The following is a 20,120-nucleotide window of genomic DNA, read 5'->3' as shown; positions in this document are numbered from 1 at the left end:
AGAAATGCAAATCAAAATGGGTTTTTCCCCCATTATTCTAACATAAGTGAGAAAATTAATTCAGTGCTGTCAAACCTTCTCTAACGTCTTTTTTAAAGACATGTTGATCAATAGTTACTTAAAGGTAGGGCTTTTAATAGCCAAAACCTCTTCCAGAAATTTAGATTCTTTGTAAGCACCTCATCATACCTTTTCTTTTAAAGATATCTAAGGAAGTGGCTCAACTGAACGCTTGTGAAATAACCACAGATGGTTAAGGAAAAAGAAGATGAACGGCCTAGACTTGCAGAGCCATATAAATGAACCGTTCCTAACAAAAGGTGTTTTCAGAAAAATCCAGCAAACTATCTTAAAAAGTGGATTCTATGGTTTCATGACCCTCACTCTGATTTGAACTAACTTCACATCCACTGGGAATAGATGGGAACAGAAGAGTAGAGGGACCTCTGTAATTCAATAAAGCTGTGAGGAATCTGATCTGTATCAATGTATATCTGACACCTAAAATAGTTTTATTTTAGCATCGCTCTGTGAACAAGCTTTCGTGTGCCAGCAGGACCGTTTATCAGCTAATTAAATTCAGTTATATTGAAAAACTTTTTCTCCCTGGATTTTCACTGCATTTGATTTTAATATCATATTACAAATTCTTTAATATTGATTATATTTCTAATGGAAGTATCGATCCCACCACATAGATGTCATTATTTTTCTCCAATTGAAAAATGTAAAATCTCAGTGCTACATGTCGCCTAACACCCAATGTATATGTGGATGAGAATACAGCATCTCTTGCTAGAAAGCTATTTATGTGTATGGGAGGGGGCAGGGTGGGGATTAAAAACAAAATAATCCTTTAATACAGTATTAGTATGCTTTTTTTTTTTTCTATTTCACTTCTACCTGTATTCTCCTACCTGAATGACTTGTGAAAGGGCCCAGTTATATCATTCCAGAAGAACTGACTGCTGAAGAGTGGGGAAGAAAAGGGCAGAGAAGCCCAAGAGTTAAGAAGCAGGAAAAAAAAAAAAATTTTTTTTCAACGTCAGGAAAGTCAGACAATTCTGGATGAAATACACTGAAAAGCTGAATGTTGCACGCAATCTGGAGATGAGCACATGGGCAGCCAGTGGGATGAGTTGGAACAATCGCACGGGAGAGATTTCATCTGAAGGCAGGATGCTGGGGTAATATGCAAAAACATGAAGAAGAATCTGGTTCCTTCCAAATAGGCACTATTAAACCTTGATGAAAGAAACAGTATTGACCAACCCAGATTCTGGAGGCTGGCTTTTTGGGTTCAAACCCATGTGCAATTATCTCGAGAAAGTTACTTAAGTCTCCACATGTAAAATGTGAATAATGAGAGGATCTAATCCATAGGATTGTTATAAGGAGTAAAGGAGTAACTTTTATAAGTGTTTAAAGCAGTCCCTTGCAAATATATGATGCCATAAATTTTTATTAAACAATAAAATGAAATCAAAGAAAAAAGATTTATGGAATGTGTATGTAAATAGGGATCATCAATTAATTTCATGTGACTCAGTCACATGAATACCTCTTAGAACATTCCATCAGCCATATGCCTTCCTCTGGCCCTGATTTTAATTTAGTGTGGGAGTCCAAAAGATCGAAGGTCACAATCTTCTGAATCCTGCAGACTTTGGCTGTCCATGCCAACAGCGGGGTCACAGCTGAGCCTAACCTCCAACCTTTCAAAGAAGCAACAGGAATAGTTGAGCAGGAAATGTGATTAAATTAAGGTCCTGCCAGTACTTCCACATGCTTATTTTCAGAATGGTTTAATTAAAGTTTCTGACATGAAGAGAGCTATTTCTGTTCATCTATTCAGAGCAGGTTATGGAGGGGAAAAAACTGAAATAGTCTGTTTCAGTCAATTTGTAGCAATATAGTTGTACAATTAAGCTGGAAGCATACAAAGAAAGTTAGTCTATATAATTTCTCCTCTTATAGAGGTATTCATTAGAGAACAAATTGAGGTCTCAGATAGGATAATGTTCAGGCAAACCAGTCAGAGGAGAACATAGTAGTTTCTAAATGTTCAGCGTGGACTCAATGCCCAAAATTCTAATTGTGTCCCAATTTTATTAGTAATTCATTCTAAAAAGCTACAGAATGGTCAAAATGAATTAATTAATGTACTATTATTAGCTACTTATTGCTGATATTATGCTTAATATTCCTATAGGTTATAAATATATATGCATTATTTTTTAGTAACTAAAATGACAGAAACTAAATAATTATCGGCAAAGGATTTGGATGCTCTAGTCATTGTTATATCCATATTGGGAAATGAGTATCGTATATCAAGAAAATGTCTAGGAGCCATTCAAGCTTTCTGAAAGGAACTGAAAAGAGCATGGATGTAAGTTCTAAATAGTTTTTCTCTCCAGCCTGAAAGAATCCCATCAGGTCACAGAGCTCATTCATCTCTTCCCTTAGCCTGAAGCCAGAGATGGTTACCGAACTATTTATTCAGTCTGCAATGCACCAGCTCCATTTGTTAGCTGGCCTGGCCAGGTGAATGATGGCAGCCCTTCTTGGTCACCTAGAGGGTAGCAGCTGCTCTGAGTTCTGAAGAGGCCCAAGGAGGGGAGCAGCAGCCCCACATCGTGTGCCAGAAAGCTGCATCCTCCCGCCCACATGGATGTGTGTGCAGCCTCTGCACACCTGGGCCAGGGCTTTGGGTACCATCCATTATGCCAGTGATCACACAAGTCTCCAGCTTTCTGGGGAGATAAGGTGAGGAATGCTTAACTGCACTGCAAAATAACTTTTGCAGGAACAGATGTAGCCTTTCACATTCTGGTGACTTTGGGGAGGGGTGGGAAGAGAAAAGTAGCGAGAGGAGAAAGGATTGAAAAGGAGAAGGAAGAGAGGGATGCGGGAGTGAAGATACAAAACCTACTAGACTTCTGTCTCACTTTTCATCTGTCTCTATCACACAAGTGGTGCCTGGAGAATAAAGGAATGGCCTGGGGTAGGGATGTGGCTGTCATTTGAACAAATGTGCTTTACTACGTTTAGTCACAGAATGAAAACAGCATATACTTTTATTCAGAGCTTTATTAAAATGTAACTAACATTCCATAAAATGCACAACTTGATGAGTTTTGATATATGTACACACCATGAAACCATCACCACAATCAAGATAAGGAACATATCCACCACTGCCAAAAGTGTCCTCAGGCCCTCTTGTGCACCCTTCCCTCCCTCCCTCTCTGCCACCTTTCAGGCAAACATGATCTGCTTTCAGTCACTAGAGACTAATTTGCATTTTCTAGGATTTTTATATAAGTAGAACTGTATGGACTCTTTGTCTGACTTTGAGGGTGGCATGTACTTTTTGTATTTTCAATTTATTTAATTTATAAAAATTCTACTGTGTTACCACAAACGCTTAAAAATTCATTAAGTGTGATCCTTATCAAATTACCCATGACATTTTTCACAGAACTAGAGCAAATAATCTTAAAATTTATATGAAACCATAAAAGACCCAGAATTGCCAAAGCAATCCTAAGGAAAAAGAACAAAGCAGGAGGCATAACCCTCCCAGACTTCAGACAGCACTACAAAGCTACAGTATTCAAACAGCATGGAATTGGCACAAAAACAGGCATACAAATCAATGGAACAGAATAGAGAGCCCAGAAATAAACCCACACACCTATGGACAACTAATCTTCAACAAAGGAAGCAAGAATATACAATGGGAAAAAGACAGTCTCTTCAGCAAGTGGTATTGGGAAAGTTGGACAGCTGCATGTAAATCAATGAAGTTAGAACACACCCTCTCACCATACACAAATATAAACTCAAAATGGCTTAAAGACCTAAATATAAGGCAAGACACCATAAAACTCCCAGAAGACAGCATAGGCAAAACATTCTCTGACATAAGTCATACCAATGTTTTCTTAGGTCAGTCCCCCAAGGCAACAGAAATAAAAGCAAAAATAAACAAATGGGACCTAATCAAACTTACAAGATTTTGCATAGCAAAGGAAACTATAAACAAAATGAAAAGACAACTTATGGACTAGGAGAAAATATTCACAAATGATGCAACACACAAGAGCTTAACTTCCAAAATAGACAAACAGCTCATACAATTCAATAAAAAAAAAAAAAAAAAAAAGCCCGATCGTAAAATGGGCAAAAGACCTAAATAGACATTTCTCAAAAAAAGACATACAGATGGCCAATGGGCACATGAAAAGATGCTTATCATTGCTAATTATCAGAGAAATACAAATCAAAACTACAATGAGGTACCACCTCACACTGGTAAGAATGGCTGTCATTAAAAAGTATACAAGGGACTTCCCTGGTGGTGCAGTGGTTAAGAATCCGTCTGCCAATGCAGGGGACATGGGTTCAAGCCCTGGTCCAGAAAGATCCCACATGCCTCAGAGAAGCTAAGCCTGTGTGCCACAACTACTGAGCCTGTGTGCCACAACTACTGAAGCTCGCATGCCTAGAGCCCATGCTCTGCAACAAGAGAAGCCACTGCAATGAAAAGCCCACGCACCACAATGAAGAGTAGCCCCCGCTAGCCACAACTAGAGAAAGCCCACGCCCAGCAGTGAAAACCCAACACAGCCAATAAATTAATTAGTTAAAAGAAAATAACAAATGCTGGAGAGGGTGTGGAGAAAAGGGAACCCTCCTACACTGTTGGTAGAAATGTAAATTGGTGCAGCCACTATGGAAAACAGTATGGAGGTTCCTCAAAAAACTAAAAATAGAGTTGCCATATGATCCAGCAATCCCACTCCTGGGCATATATCCAAACAAAACTATAATTCGAAAAGATGCATGCCCCTCTGTGTTCATAGTAGCACTATTTACAATAGCCAAGATGTGGAAACCACCTAAATGTCCACGGACATATGAATGGATAAGGAAGATTTGGGGTGTGTGTGTGTGTGTGTATATATATATATATATATATATATATATATATATACATATATATATATATACACACACACACACACACATATATACACATACATACAATGGACTATTACTCAGCCATTATAAAAGAATGAAATAATGCCATTTGCAGCAACATGGATAGATCTAGAGATTATCATACTAAGCAAAGGAAGTCAGAAGGAAAAAGACAAATACCATATGATATCACTTATATGTGGAATCTAAAATACAAAACAAATACACTCACAGACAGAGAACAGACTTGTGGTTGCCAAGGAAGGGGGAAGGATTGGGAGTTTAGGATTGACAGATGCTAACTATTATAACATAGGATGGATAAACAACAAGGTCCTACTGTATAGCACATGGAACTATATTCAATATCCTGTGATAAACCATAATGGAAAAGAATATGAAAAAAAATATGATATGTGTAACTGAGTCACTTTGCCATACAGCAGAAATTAACACAACATTGTAAATCAACTATACTTCAATAAAATTTTTTTAATTCATTAAGAGGGTAGATCTCATGATAAATGCATAATAAAATATTGACTATAGGTACAATGTTGTACAGCAGATTTCTAGAACATAGTCATCTTGCTTAACTGAAACTTCATGCTCATTGATTAGTAACTGCCCATTTCCTCCTCCCCAGGCCCTTGGCAATCAACATTCCACTATTTGATTCTATGAATTTGACTATTTTAGATACCTCATATAAGTGGAATTATATAATATTTGTCTTTCTGTGACTGGCTTATTTCACTTAGCATACATCCTCAGATTCATCCATGTTGTCACACACTGCAAAATCTTCTTTTTTAAGGCCAAATATTTTTCTATTATTTTCTTTATTCATTCACCTGTCAATGGACATTTAGGGTTTTTTTCACATCTTGGCCCTTGTGAATAGTGCTGCAATGAATGTGGGAGGGCTAATATCTCTCTGAGATCCTGATTTCAGTCTTTTTGGATAAACACCCAAAAGTGAGATTGCTGGATCATATGTTAGTTCTATTTTTAATTTTTTGATGTGCCTCCATACTGTTTTCCATAGCAGCTGCACCATTTTGCATTCCCATCAAAGTGCCCAAGGGTTCTAATTTCTCCACATCCTCACCAACACTTGTATTTTATTTCTTTGATAATAGCTGACAGGTATGAGATGGTATCTCACTGTTCTTTTCATTTGTAAGTTCCTGAGGATTAGTGACCTTGAGCATTGTTTCATACACATGTTGACTATTCGTATGTCTTCTTTGGAGAAATGTCTATCCAAGTTCTCAGACCATTTTTTAATCTGGTTAGCAGGGGGTTTTTTGCCATTGAGTTGTAGGACTTTCTCACACATACTCTTTTGCCTCATCTCACTCCGTCTTTCTCTTCATTTTTCTTTAACTTTAGATAGTTTTTAATTCTAACACTTAGCAGCCAATGTAAAAGTATTTTTAACCCATTCACACAAACCAGGACTTTACGCAGACTGTATTATAATTGGTCTGATGTCCTGCCATGACAAATATAATGTATTACCCCTCCCAGCCTATTTGAAACTCCCTTCCTCACACAGGAATCATAGTGGTCCCTGGTCACAACAGCAGAGTATGTTATCACAGGAGATTAATAACAGGGGATGTACTTTCGATGCTGGAGATCACATATTTAGCACACCTACCTGAGTTCATCTTGGAAAAATTTTAAACATCGTGCCTGTCATTTTACCACTACAACTTCATTCCTTTGAACCTTAAAGAGCCCATTTACTAAAAATGCACATAGATTTTTGAGATCACTCTGCCTTAGTCTGTTTGGGCTGTTTTAACAGAATACCAGACTAGGTGGCTTTTAAACAATAGAAATCTATTTCTCACAGTTTTGGAAGCTGGGAAGTCTGAAGATCATGGTGCTGGCAGATTTGCCATCTGGTGAGAGCCCACTTCCTGGTTTATAGATGGCTGTCTTCTCACTGTGTCCTCAGACAGCTAGATCTCTCTCATGTCTCTTTTATAAGGGCACTAAGCTCATTCATGAGGGTTATACCCTTATGACCTCATCACCTCCCTAATACCCCACCTCCTAATACCATCACATTAGGGATTAGATTTCAACATATGAATTTTAGGGGGACACAAACAGTCTGTGTAACAACTCTGTCTTGAACTTTGCAGTCAATCAGTTAAACTGGGATGAGACAATCATGAAAATACCTGGGAAAGGAGCACAAGTGAAAGATAAGGAGATTCTGTTAGAGGAAGTTAGAGATCTATTGCCTACCCTGGTTCCAGAGCTGCTCTAGCAGCCATCTTTGAAACTCTAATGCTAGTGTTCAGACCTGCTCATTGGGAATGCCACCCAGCTGGACAGCCTGGGAGACCAGGCCTGCACCCTGATGGCCACACCAAAAGTCTCTGAATGTCAGAAAATCCACTGGAGCAACCAGCTCTTCCCCAGCAATGAGGTTGCTTCTCTGGAAGCAACTATAACTTCAGAGAAGGAAAGTAATCCAACTCTAAAGAAAAAATTTATCATGAAACCTAAACATATGAGTCACAACAAGTATCTGACACAGTTCTGCAGACACAGATTCTTGCCACCACCAAAACCAGTAAACTGACAACGGTCATTTGACACTTAGAAGAAAAATCATTACGCAGCAAAATGCTCCCATTCCCAAAGAGGAATATCCATGCCAAAATAAAGTGCATGAAGAAAAAGTCAAGTTACAAAGGACAGAGAGAGGAGATACGAGAGACAGGCTTACAACCCTGAAAATGAGAGCAACAGTGTGGCCTTGGGGGGAGTTACGTCACATTTCAGGACGTGTTTCCCCTCTGTGCAGCAAGAAAGTCAGACTAGAAGGCCCCTCCTCCCTTCCCAGCTCCAGTACTCAGCAAGGCACAAGGAGAGGAAAGAAATAGGACAATAGGACCAATAAGATTCAGACTGACCAGATATATATTTGTGGCTTAAAAACAAAACAAAATACACACACACACACACACACCAAAAAAAAAAAAAAAAACACACCTCAAGACCTACTCTAGCTCAAAGGCAGAGGACAGCCAGATTGAAAGCACAAATGGGACATTGATCCAAAAAAGTCACAGACAAGCCATTCTCGATCTGGGCCCCAGATTCTGAGCCATGCACCAAGAAATTTAAGAAGATGGCTCCAAGAGCCAAATAACTTTTGAACTAGCACCTCCACTTCAAACGGCAAAATAACTCCACCTGACCATTCCCTTTGTAGTGAGGGGTTATAGCTATAAACCCGCTAACAACCTGGCCTTGCTGGCATTTACACTGCAAGGTCACTGGCCTGTGAAATACATCCTGTAGTATAGGTGAAAACAAGGCAAACTAAAGGGGTCGTTGTGTGGGTCCAAGACACAAGGTCAGATCCCAGGGTCACACTCTCTCCCCGACACTCTGCCACTTCCTGCTCGCAGTTGAAGACAGTAATGTTTCATGGTTTGGAGTATTTTTTCTGCTCTTATTCTGAATGTTTTAAAGAATTAAATGGATTCTCCTTAGAAGGTTCTCAAATGAAAAAATAAGCATTGCTAAAACCTGTAAAGAAATGGTTCTCAAACTCCAGCATGTATCAAAACCACCTAGAGGGCTTTTTGAAGCACAGATTACTGGGCCCCACTTCCAGAGTTTCTAATTCAGTAGGACTGGGGTATAGCCCAAGAATTTTAGTATTGATGCTGCTGGTCTGGGGAACACACTTTGCGAATAACTGCTCTAAATAATTTTCTTTTCTTGGCTTGGATCAATTAAAATTCTTGAACAACCAATCATAATAATAGTTGACATTTAATGAAGGCTTACTCTGTGCTGGACACAAAGTGCTAAGTGATCTACTCACAGGAATCATGTTATTTACTCCTCATACCAACCCTTTGAGGTATTGTTTATTATTCCTATCTCACAAGTAAGGAAACTGAAGTTTAAGGCAATTATGAAGAAAATAGCAGAGGAGTATGCCAAGTGCCATGGTGATCTCTGGGGAAACTGAGGTAGCGAGTAGGATACCAAACGTGTTTGTATTTGTGATCTGAAAACTGCAACCGAGCAAGTGGAAATGAAAGAGACAAGGGAAAAATAGCAGTCCCTGTAAAAAATGCCTGGGTTTTAACAGGAAATGAGACAACAGATTCAACACCAAAAGCCATCACAATCTCTAGCTGCATTCCCAGTACCTAGGACAGAGGTCCCAAAGGCTCAGATAGGTGATGGTGGGATTGTCATTGCTGCTGTTATTGCTAGAGTCAATAATATTATCATAATTAGACATCTGGTCGTCTCCAGATGATACTACTTCCCTTGAAGATCTCTTAAGTTTGTGTTTTTTTTTTATTTCTTTTTTTCTCACACTCCATGTACTTTGGAACCTAGAGTACGTGTATTAGATTAAGTAATGCTAGGGACTTAACACAATAGAAGTTTCTTTCTTGCTCAGGTAAAGTCCAGCCTAGTGACTAAAAGCAGCAAATACTCAGGACCCCAGGATCCTTCCATTTAGTTTCTCATCATCCCCCAGGGTCTGAGAGGCCTCCAGGATCCTCTGCATCCATCAAGCAGACAAGGGAGAGAATGGAGCACTGCACATAGATGGTTCCTATGGGACAGGCTTGGAAGCGCTGAGCATACTTCCATCCTCATTCTATGGACCAGAACTGTATCACTTGACCACACTTAATTACAGGGAAGGCTAAAAAAATATAGTTTGTATGCTCAGGAATAAGCACTAATGGGATTGGTGCGTATCTAGGCAGTGTTTGCCACAGTATTTGCTGCCAGACCATTTGTCATCTTTCTTCCCTTACTCCAAAATACTTCAAGTCCTTAGCTTCAGACTTTCTCACAACCCTACAGACCTCTCAGGAACTCCCCTTCATTTACCAATGGATTTAAGACCTAGTTTACTGTCTTTCTCTCTACTTCTGTATCATTCTCGATGCTTTCAATAACTCCATGGATGAGCCATTCAACATCCTGGCCTCTCTGTTTCTTGACCTCCTCACCTCTAGTAAGTTATTTTTTCCTATTTCACCTCTACCTGCCTCCCCCGCCAATTGGGAGCGATTTGGGAATTCGCTTCCAAGAATTTCCAGTTCACGCCCGCTTACCACCATCTCCTATCCTTCCAGTGCACTATTATTATTCCCATTTCAAGACTGCTTGACTTCATCAAAAACACCAAGCTACTAACCCCAACAATGTTCACCACTCTCACCCCCTTACCTCCTCACTCTTTGGGTTAACCAGCTTAGCATCTAAATAATCACTCCTTTAAAAACACCATTAATTCCCTTACCCTCATCCATTATACCCCATTAATGCTCATCACCTTCCAAACTGGCTAACCTGTACCAGCTGCTTCTCCCATGCTTGCTCCCAATCAGCTAAACATGTTCTTCACAAATATCCCAGTTCTTCGCCCAGGAAGACGGTTTAATTACATTTCCCCAACCCCTTAAAGTTAGGCTAGGCCAGGGGGTAGCAAACTACAGCCCATATAAGCCAAATTCAGCTCAATGCCTGTTTATGGAAATAAAGTTTTTTTGAAGCACAGCTGCACTCACTGGTCAACAAAGTTTCTGTGGCTACTTTAGTGTTACAACAGCAGACTTGAGTAGTTGTGATACAGACCGTATGTCCCACAAAACATAAAATATTTACTGTCTGGCCCTTTACAGAAAAGCACTTACCAACTCCTTGTTTAGACTCTCATGTTCAGTGTCACCTGAGTTTTAATGGCCATAAAAAGTGCCATGCATTTTGAAAGATCTTTTTTTATTAAAGGGTGATAATTTTTTATACTCTTTTTTGTTTTTTATTTAATTTTTATTGGAATATAGTTGATTTACAATGCTGTGTTAATTTCTGCTATACAACAAAGTGAATCAGTTATACATATACATATATCCACTCTTTTTTTAGATTCTATTCCCATACAGGTCATTACAGAGTACTGAGTAGTGTTCCCTGTGCTGTACAGTAGGTTAAAGGGTTGTGATTTTTAAATGCTTGAATTCAAGCTATAATATTCAATTGTCTATAAAAATAATTGATAGAGCCCTGATGCCACAATATAATATGACTGTACATGTTTACTTATGCAAATTTAACTTACATTTTTTTGAGTACTTTAAATCATCATCCCATTGGAACTTAGAATAGTCCTATAACGAGGGTGGAGCAGGTATTACTGGCTCAATTTTAATGATAAGAGGAGAAGCAAACTGAGGCATGGAGATTAAATGACAACCCACCAGATAACTGCACCTGGGCTGAGACGCCAACTCCAGAGTCTGGCTCCTTGCCAACAAGTGCTATCTCATTCAGTGCTGCTGCCTCTTGCAGAGAGAAGGTGCCTGCCCTTGTGGAAACACTGGGTCCTCTGTCCCCATCGTCATTCCTATTACAGGGCTCTATATCCAGAAAACCCTGGCCTCCCCCAGCCAGAGGTCAGCATGCTAACTCCTGGCACACTGCTCAGGGCCTGGGATAAATGCCTACTCAAAACATCAGAGTGCAGACAGCACCACACCCAGGCTCAGCATCATTTTCTTCATGGGAAGGTAAAATGTAACTGTCAAGGAATAAAAAGCACCACCTTCTCTGAATAAAAACCCTGCCAACTACAAAAGTGAAGGGTAAACTGTTCTGTCACTTTCCCTAGATTTCTGAGTCCTCATCACACTTTCACATATACATCTTCCTCCAAAGTGGAATAAAAGCTGAACTTCTGGTGTATATATGGCTCACCTAGAACAACATCAACTTAAGACTTCTAATTGCTTTGAAAGTGAGCAATGGAACTGGGATTATGTGATTATGTTTAACACATAAATCTTAAATTGAGAGACAAAACAAAAAAAATGACCCTGCATGACTTCCATGGAAGGTCATTTAGCCACAGCTAAATCTGGCTGCAGAGCCAGCCAGCCAGCCTCACCAAACACCCACTATGGCTCCTACCTTCTAAAACGAACAGTGCTCATGGTTCTTCCCATCCACAATCCACAGGGATTCATCCAGCCATGTGTGCTGCTCTGCATCTTTCAGCTCACTGATCCCAATCCAGTGTTCATGCACACTGCATGCATTTGAGACACTCCAGGGAGAGTCTTTGCCTGTGTAAATCAATGAACAGATGATTCTTAACCCCATGTCACTTTCCCATTATGACAAATGCACAATCTGAGCACAGCTCCCCACAAAACAGATCTCCCAGCCTGCCTCCCAGCCTTTGTCCCTGTACCTCTTCTTCCTCAAACCCCAATCCCTTCATCACTAACACCAACCTGCCCCTCAGGATGTCACAGAGGAAAGTGCTGGGCTAGATCAACCCTCCAACGTGTTCCTAAAACAACAGGGAGAGGAACTAAATACTCATTTCCTAGGACAACTTCCTATTGCAAATTGGAATAGATGTGCAGTAAACCCTGACTCCAAACCAAAGTCAAATAAGCTAACTATATGAACATTTACCTCAATTACTTCTCTTATCTGCATCCTTCCATCCATCTTATCTAGGAGTCTAAGCTCTTGAAAGCAGGAACTATGTCTTACGTTTTGTAGTATCTCCAGCCCTAGCACAAGCCCCAACATTTAAGAAACTATACTAGTTTAATTAATATTGTTAAATTGCAGAGGGTTTGGAGTCTGTACTGTCTTTGGAGTCGCAGCTGAAGGTCACGTGCTGTATGACCTAAATGCAGCACTAGACAACGTCGATTCAACCTTGATGGATCATCCTGGCCAAAAGTCCAACTTGAAATAATACTTTTATCCTATCTTAAAGGCTACTAGCAGCAGCAAACATACTTAAAATGTTCCATGAAAAAATGTGTTGACAGCTTTTTAGTACTTTTTTCAGTGTGTGATTTTTTTTTTTTTTTTTGAATACAGGACATAGCTGAAAATAGAGCACTTTTTATACTACAGAGCTGGATTCTCAGTCACCTAGACTGGCTGTCCTGTCATCCTATCAGGCAATTCTAATTGTTGTTCTCATGTCAAATCTAAGAGGACACAGTCATCACAAGCTTGACAGTGGCCAACTCAGGTCACAAGGCAGCTCACAGGCCAGTCTGCACATGGAAATGAGAATTCCAGTAGGTTTCCATACTGAAAGGCAGTCTATTTCTATGATGTTCTTTATAGACTGCATTGCTGGGACACTACCTTTGTCCTTAAAGAAGTGGCTTTTCCCAAAAGCACCACTAGCAGTGCTGAGCTACATGAAAAACCCAAGGTGTCAGCTTCAGTAATACAGATCTTATAAATGTGCACATCTTATAAATGAACATTATGATTCAAGCCACAGATTAAGCATTAATAACAATGCATAAATAAGTCCCAGAGGAGGACACACTAGCTAGACTGCCTCTTATAAAAGACACACATTTATATTTTCCATGTATTCATTTTTTCTTTTTTAATAAGATTCCAAATCCCCCTAAGCACAAACACTTTATAGTAAATCAAAAAAAGAAAAAGAAAAGAAAAAAGAATTACTGCAATTTCACATCCTTCATAAGATACAGGAGAGTGTTTCTGTCTGATTTGTCTTTATTATGTTATTCCTGTTCTACTTTAATAATAAAGTTTCAGTCTGATCTAATTCAAAAGCTACTTTGCACCCTCTCTCCCTACCTTCACTCATCCCTTTAATGACTAGGAGCTAGAAAACATGATGGAAAAGGGCTCTTTGAATAATCAGGGTTACCTGTTACTTCAAGTAATTAATGGCTTCTTTAAATGAACCTGGGCGTATTTAATTCTCTCGACACTCCCAGAAAACTATTGTCTAAGGCAAAAAGTCACCTGTTTTATCATTAACACTAAACATTTCTGTGATGCTGTAGGAAAGAAAAAGCTAGAACTGAAAATGTTTCTGGAAATATTTTGAATCCTTGCAAGCATATGTTACATCCATTATAGATAAAACTCCTCCTGGGTCATGTCTCTGTCGATAAATGAGTGGCTTCTTGTGCATAAGCACATGCATAGAAGGCCAGCTGGTACAATGTCCTCCGTGGAACTTTTTAATCAAATCTTGCACAGAACCAGGGCTCCAGAGGTGATCTTATTTCTTCTCAAAGAAGAGAGGCAGCTCTATTTCAATTAGTACCTCAAGCTCAGAAAACACTGGCAGAAAAATCACATAATCAAAAGGAAAAAAAAATTTAAGGTCTTTACCAATTCAATAAAAAAAAATGGAAGTAGGTAATTAAAAATTAAAAATACTCTGAAATCTTAATGTGGCAGTATAAACATGCCTCATGATACCATAGCAACATGCTCTCTTTCTTAATGAAATTGATTAATTAGCCTGTGAGCTTGCAAAATGTCAGAGCGAAAGGATTGAGAATGCCTCTCTCTACAGCTAACAGCTTACCTCACCTCTTCCTTCCTGAGCTTGTCAATTAGAAACACTAGAGGTCGATCTGTGGAAGAAATTTCCAACTACAGCTCTGTTTTAAATGCATGAAGAATGTGAAGGCTTCGATAGCATGCATTCCAAATCAACTTTGAAGACCCAGAGATGAGAGTGTCTCAGATACATAAAGCTCAAACGAAGTACCGCACCATTGGACTGGGCACTGGTGCACAGAGAGAATTAGGAAAGTAGTTTTGCAAATTGAACCAGCTAGAAACAAATTTATGTGCGTGTCTGCATGTATGATATAGCTATGAAGTAAAGAGATCATTTCCACAATTCATACGTCAAAATTTCATGTTATAGTCATATTTCATATGTATATATACATAGATGTAAATATATTAACATATTTTTACATACACTATAAATTTCTGGGAGTTACTAAGCAGAGAAACAAAATGAAATGCTAGACTTTCCTGCTCCTTCAGGGTAAGGGAGGTCACATTCTTTTTTGGAAGCAGAAATAAGGACTTTCTTTGCTACCAGACCAAGCCTAGTTGGAATAAATATACAGATTGCTGGCCACCTCTTATTTTAGTATTACTGTCCCACTCAGATTAAAAAAAAAAAGAAACAGCTCCACACAACACCTCTCTACTGCACGGGGGCTAGAAATTTCTGCCATTAGATCAGCACTATTTGCATTTTGGTCCAGATTATTCTTTGTTGCTGGAGATATTCCTGTGCATTGTAGACGTTTAGCCCATTCCTACAATGGCTTCTACCCACTCGATGCCAGTAGTATTCCGCAGTTGTGAAAACCCAAATTGTGTGCAGAGAATGCCAGATGCCCCTTGTTCAGGGAGGTGGGTGAGGGGCAAAATCCCCCTCCACTGGAAACTGCTTCATTAGGATAATCAGTGAGTAAAACAAAAAAGAATAGAGTACCATCTCTTGTGGAAATCAATGCAGATCACCCAAATGAGAAAAAAACAGAGGTTATTTATTCAGAGCTTGCTATAGCAAGGGAGTCGGGCACCATCCCTTGTGATTGGCAGAGACTCAAAGGCAGGCAGGGCAGTGGAAAGCTTTATAGAGAAAAAAGGGGGAAGGCTTCAGGAGTGCTCTGGCAGGCAGCTATTGGCTTGGGGAAGATGGAGGCAGGGCACCTTATGTGATCGTTTTGGAAGCGCATTTGGCTTTCTCTGTTGGTCCTGAGTTGGACGTGAGGGAAAAAACTAGGGAAGCTGGCAGTCATTGACCAGGTCGGTTTTTACCATAGGGCTCCCAGTACCCATCACTTCCCTGGAGACATTTGTATTAGTTTCCTTTTGCTGCTGTAACAAATTACCACAAATTTAATGGCTTAAAACAATGCATCTGTATTATCTAACAGTCCTGTAAATTAGAAATCCGACTCGGATTTTAGTAGGCTGCAATCAAGGTGTTAGCAGGCCGTGTTCCTTCTGGAGACTCTAGGTGAGAATCTATCTTCTTACCTTTTCCAGCTTCTAGAAGCTGCTCACATTTCTTGACTCACAGCCCCCTTCCTCCATCTTCAAAGCCAGCAACGTTGCATCTCTTTGCCCATTCTACAATAGTCACAACTCCCTCTGATTCTCCTCTTCTGTGTCTCTTACCATTTTAAGCACGCTTGTGATTATATTGGGCCCACCTGGATAATCCAGGCTACTCTCCCTATGTTCAGGTCAGCTCTTTAGCAATCTCACTCTACTGATCTATTAATAAGTTAATTATAAATTAATTCTATTCAAAACCCTAATTCCCATTTTCTATCCAGCATAATATATTCATGGTTCCAAGGATTAGGACATGGACATCATTCCACAGATTCTTCCATACGACATCATCCAGGGCACTGTCTCGTCCCTACCAGCATCATTCAGCATCACCTGGCGAACCCTTCAGCAATCATCCAGAACTGCATAAATTATGAGGACCTGCCCCTGTTCTACTGATGCAAAAAGCTCTGTGGGTGGGTCTCAGCAACCTGTTTTTTTACAGAATACTTTATTTATTTTTAATAAATTTATTTATTTTTGGCTGCTTTGGGTCTTCGTTGCTGCGCTTGGGCTTTCTCTAGTTGCAGCGACCGGGGGCTACTCTTTGGTGCGGTGCTCAGGCTTCTCAATGCAGTGGCTTCTCTTCTTGCGGAGCACGGGCTCTAGGCACGTGGGCTTCAGTAGTTGTGGCTCACCGGCTCTAGAGCGCAGGCTCAGTAGTTGTGGCACACAGTCTTAGTTGCTCCACGGCATGTGGGATCTTCCCAGACCAGGACTCAAAGCTGTGTCCTCTGCATTGGCAGGAGGATTCTTAACCACTGTGCCACCAGGGAAGCCCTCAGCAACCTGTTTTAACAAGCCCTCCAGGTGATGCACATTCAAGTTTGAGAAACACCAATCCATACTCCACATCCTCTTCCCCACTCTAAAATTCTGTGGTCATTATATGAGACCTTTGGGAACAATTAAATTCCCTAGAAATATGCTATTTACCAGAGTAGTCTTTACAAAATGTAAATTCTACTTACATCACTCCTCTACTAATAATCCTTAAATGCATCTCTCCCCAGTTCTCAATGGCTAAAATCCACACTCCTCAGCATGGCATGAGAGCTCCTTCTTCATCTCACCTCTGCACATTTCTCCACCTCCTCTCTCTCCTCTGCACTCCACCACCCTCACTAAGCTTCTTGCAGGTCTGGGATCTTTCCTATCTTTGATGCCTCACACATCCCATTCCCTTCCCCTGGAAAGTTCAACCTCTTCCCTAGCAAACTCCACTTCCCCCTACATAATGTCACCTCCTCCAAAAAACTTCCCTGATCTTCACAGGAAGTTAGGGGTTGCATCTTCTGTGGCCCGTGGTCTCTTGCATAAACCTCTACATAGCACTTTCATGGGAATGATTTTACATGTTTGTCTCTCACCCCAGACTCTGAAGCTTTCATGTGTCAGGACATGATAACCCAGAAAAAACAGAGGGCTGGGAATATAAAAGACGCTTTGTGGATGTTTAGGTGTATAAACAAACCATGACATTTAATGAAACTCTTCCAGCCGAATACCTGGTGCTATGCTAAAAACAACTATCATTATATAAATTTGTCCAGAAAAGGGTTTCCTGAAGATAGATTAATATTCAAGTGACTCTAGAAATAATCACCTTAATCTTCAATGAGAACAAATCCCTCAAGGGCAAGAAAATATTATTAAAACCCTCCTCCCACATCCCAAACTTATTTCTTCACACCTCCTACTACCTCCCTCTGAATAATCATCTGGAACCTGATCAAAAAGGCATGAAACAAATAACTGGAGCTGGAATAGCTTGGCAAAGGGGTTCCACGGTTTCCCTTCCTTGTATACTCCATGCAAGCGGCCCCAACCTGGCCTGGTGGGGTGGGGAAGGAAGGGGGAGAAGTTAAGCCCTCAAATTGTTATAGAAGGAACACCTATCCTATGCAGACACCAAGAATTACCCCTAACTAGTCCACTGCAGAGACACTGATGATTTCATAAGTTTTGTATTATAGGATAGTATAGAGAGGACAGAAAGGCAGATTACATAATGGGAAGCAGTTGGGCTGCACCCCGCAGACCTACAAGGCCTGCACTTACTTACCCAGCTTTAAGACCAAGGAAACAGGCCAGAGTCAGCAACAAAGACATCAATGGCTTAATGGATGGGGGAGCTTACACGTCTGAAGCAAGGTCCCGGAGCAACACCCCACCGTGTGTGCAGACGGCAGGCACGACATGGCAGCACTCTTTACTTCCGGGGGCAGGAGGAGGATGGAAGTTATAAGGGCATTGATATCAGGTGGGCTCATTAGTTACCAGGGAAACCAGCAGAGGGGCATGCCCCTCACCACACCTTTGATAAGAACAATCACCAGCTGGGGCCTGGGGCAACTTCCCAGGAAGGTCAGTCATGTGACTAGGCTTTAGGTGAAGCAGGCACTTGTCAGGCAGGGGATGTACAGAGAACAAGAGAGCAGCCATCTTGAGTGGCCTGACCACAGAGAGGCAGCAGGATTTTCAGTTGGGCCTCTAAAGCAATGTTTTTCAGGTTGTGGTTGGTAACTACTTCGTGGAGCATTTAAGAATTTATTGAGATGGCAACCTGCAATGTTTTTCATAAAGTAGAATATTTTTATACAATAGAGTATTAAAAAATAAAATTGAAAGGCCAAAGTGCACAACACATAGAAAGGGTTAAGTATTATTTAGTGAACCTTCAGTTTCAGTGATTCACACCCATAAATGTGTATGGTTGTGATATCAAGTACTTTACTTACTATGACTCAAAGTCAATACAGTTTGAAAAACACTGCTCAAAGGGATGTCAGAGTGATACTGGACATTTCTCATGGACAACACTTATCTCCTTAGCTGGAAGGGATTCCATCCTAAAATGATTGCCTACTTTTCACAGTATAATTGGCACTCAGCACACATGGCTTGTGAGTCATTGCAAGTTTGCATATGTGTCCTAACTTCTCAGTGGCACTCTCGACTCTCCGTGGATTGGGACAGCCTTCATTCCACTTCACAGTTTCCACCCAGCCTGGCCCAGGGTCTCGCACACAAAGTACATTTTTTAATGAATATTGGTGGGTTGGCTGAATCTTACAAACCATCAACTTTATTAAGAGACTCAGGTGAAATGTTTAGAGGGGGGAAAAAAAAGAATTTCAAAGAAAGAGAAAAAAATCAAAATATGAACCTATTAAATATTCAGCATCCATCCTAATTGTCCAATTATGCTGCTATTTTGGGGTATACCTGACATGAAGCATTACAATAAAACCAGAAACAGGGCATGTGGCCAGGAAGACAGAGTAGGAAGACCCTTATCTCACCTCCCCCCACTGGCACACCCAAATTAAAACTATTTAGAGAACAACTTTCTGTGAGAACAACCTGAGGACCAGCAGAAAGGATTTTCCACAGCTAAAGATATAAAGAAGGAACCACAACAAGATGGGTAGGAAGGGCAGAGATGTGGCATAGTCAAGACTCACATCCCTGGGTAGATGACCCACAGATGGGAGAAAAATCACAGTTGCAGAGGTTTTCCCAAGGAGCTAGGGGTCAAAGCTCCAATCAGGCTCCCAGCCCAGGGATCCTGCTCTGAGAAAACAAGCCACTACAAGGGCTTGTATGGGAGAGCCGGAGGGCTGTAGAAAACAGGGAGTCGTATCTTAAAGAGCACTTGCAAAATCTCACAGGCTCCAAGTCCCAGCACAGAAGTCGTAATTTGAAAAAAGCCTGGGTCAGGACCACTTGCTCAACTGGGATCCCCCTAGGGATCTGGCAGCAGCCATTTTTTGGAGCTCATTCTACCACAAGGACACTGGTGCTGGCAAGTGCCATGTTGGAGTGCTCTCTCTAGCCTACTAGCCCTGAGGCTTACCCACCCACCAGCAGGCTGGCGCCAGCCCTGAGCACCCCTGAGCCCGGCAGCCAGTCACCCCAGAACCTGGACTTGCCTGCCATTGGACCAGCAACCACCGCATCAGGCAGGGCCTGGCAGTCAGCTGCGCTGGGGCCAACTCCACCTACCAGCACACCCACAGTAGGTGGTTCTGCCACAACAAAAGAGCTCACGCAGCTCACACAGGGAGCACCCCTAGAGCATATAAGTTGCTGGGCCCCTTAGGACTTCTCCTACATAAGGCCACTTCTCCGAGATTGGGAAACGTAACCAACCTACC

The sequence above is a fragment of the Lagenorhynchus albirostris genome, chromosome 13, assembly GCF_949774975.1.
Source record: "Lagenorhynchus albirostris chromosome 13, mLagAlb1.1, whole genome shotgun sequence".
NCBI lineage: Eukaryota > Metazoa > Chordata > Mammalia > Artiodactyla > Delphinidae > Lagenorhynchus > Lagenorhynchus albirostris.
This window is presented reverse-complemented; position numbering follows the sequence as displayed.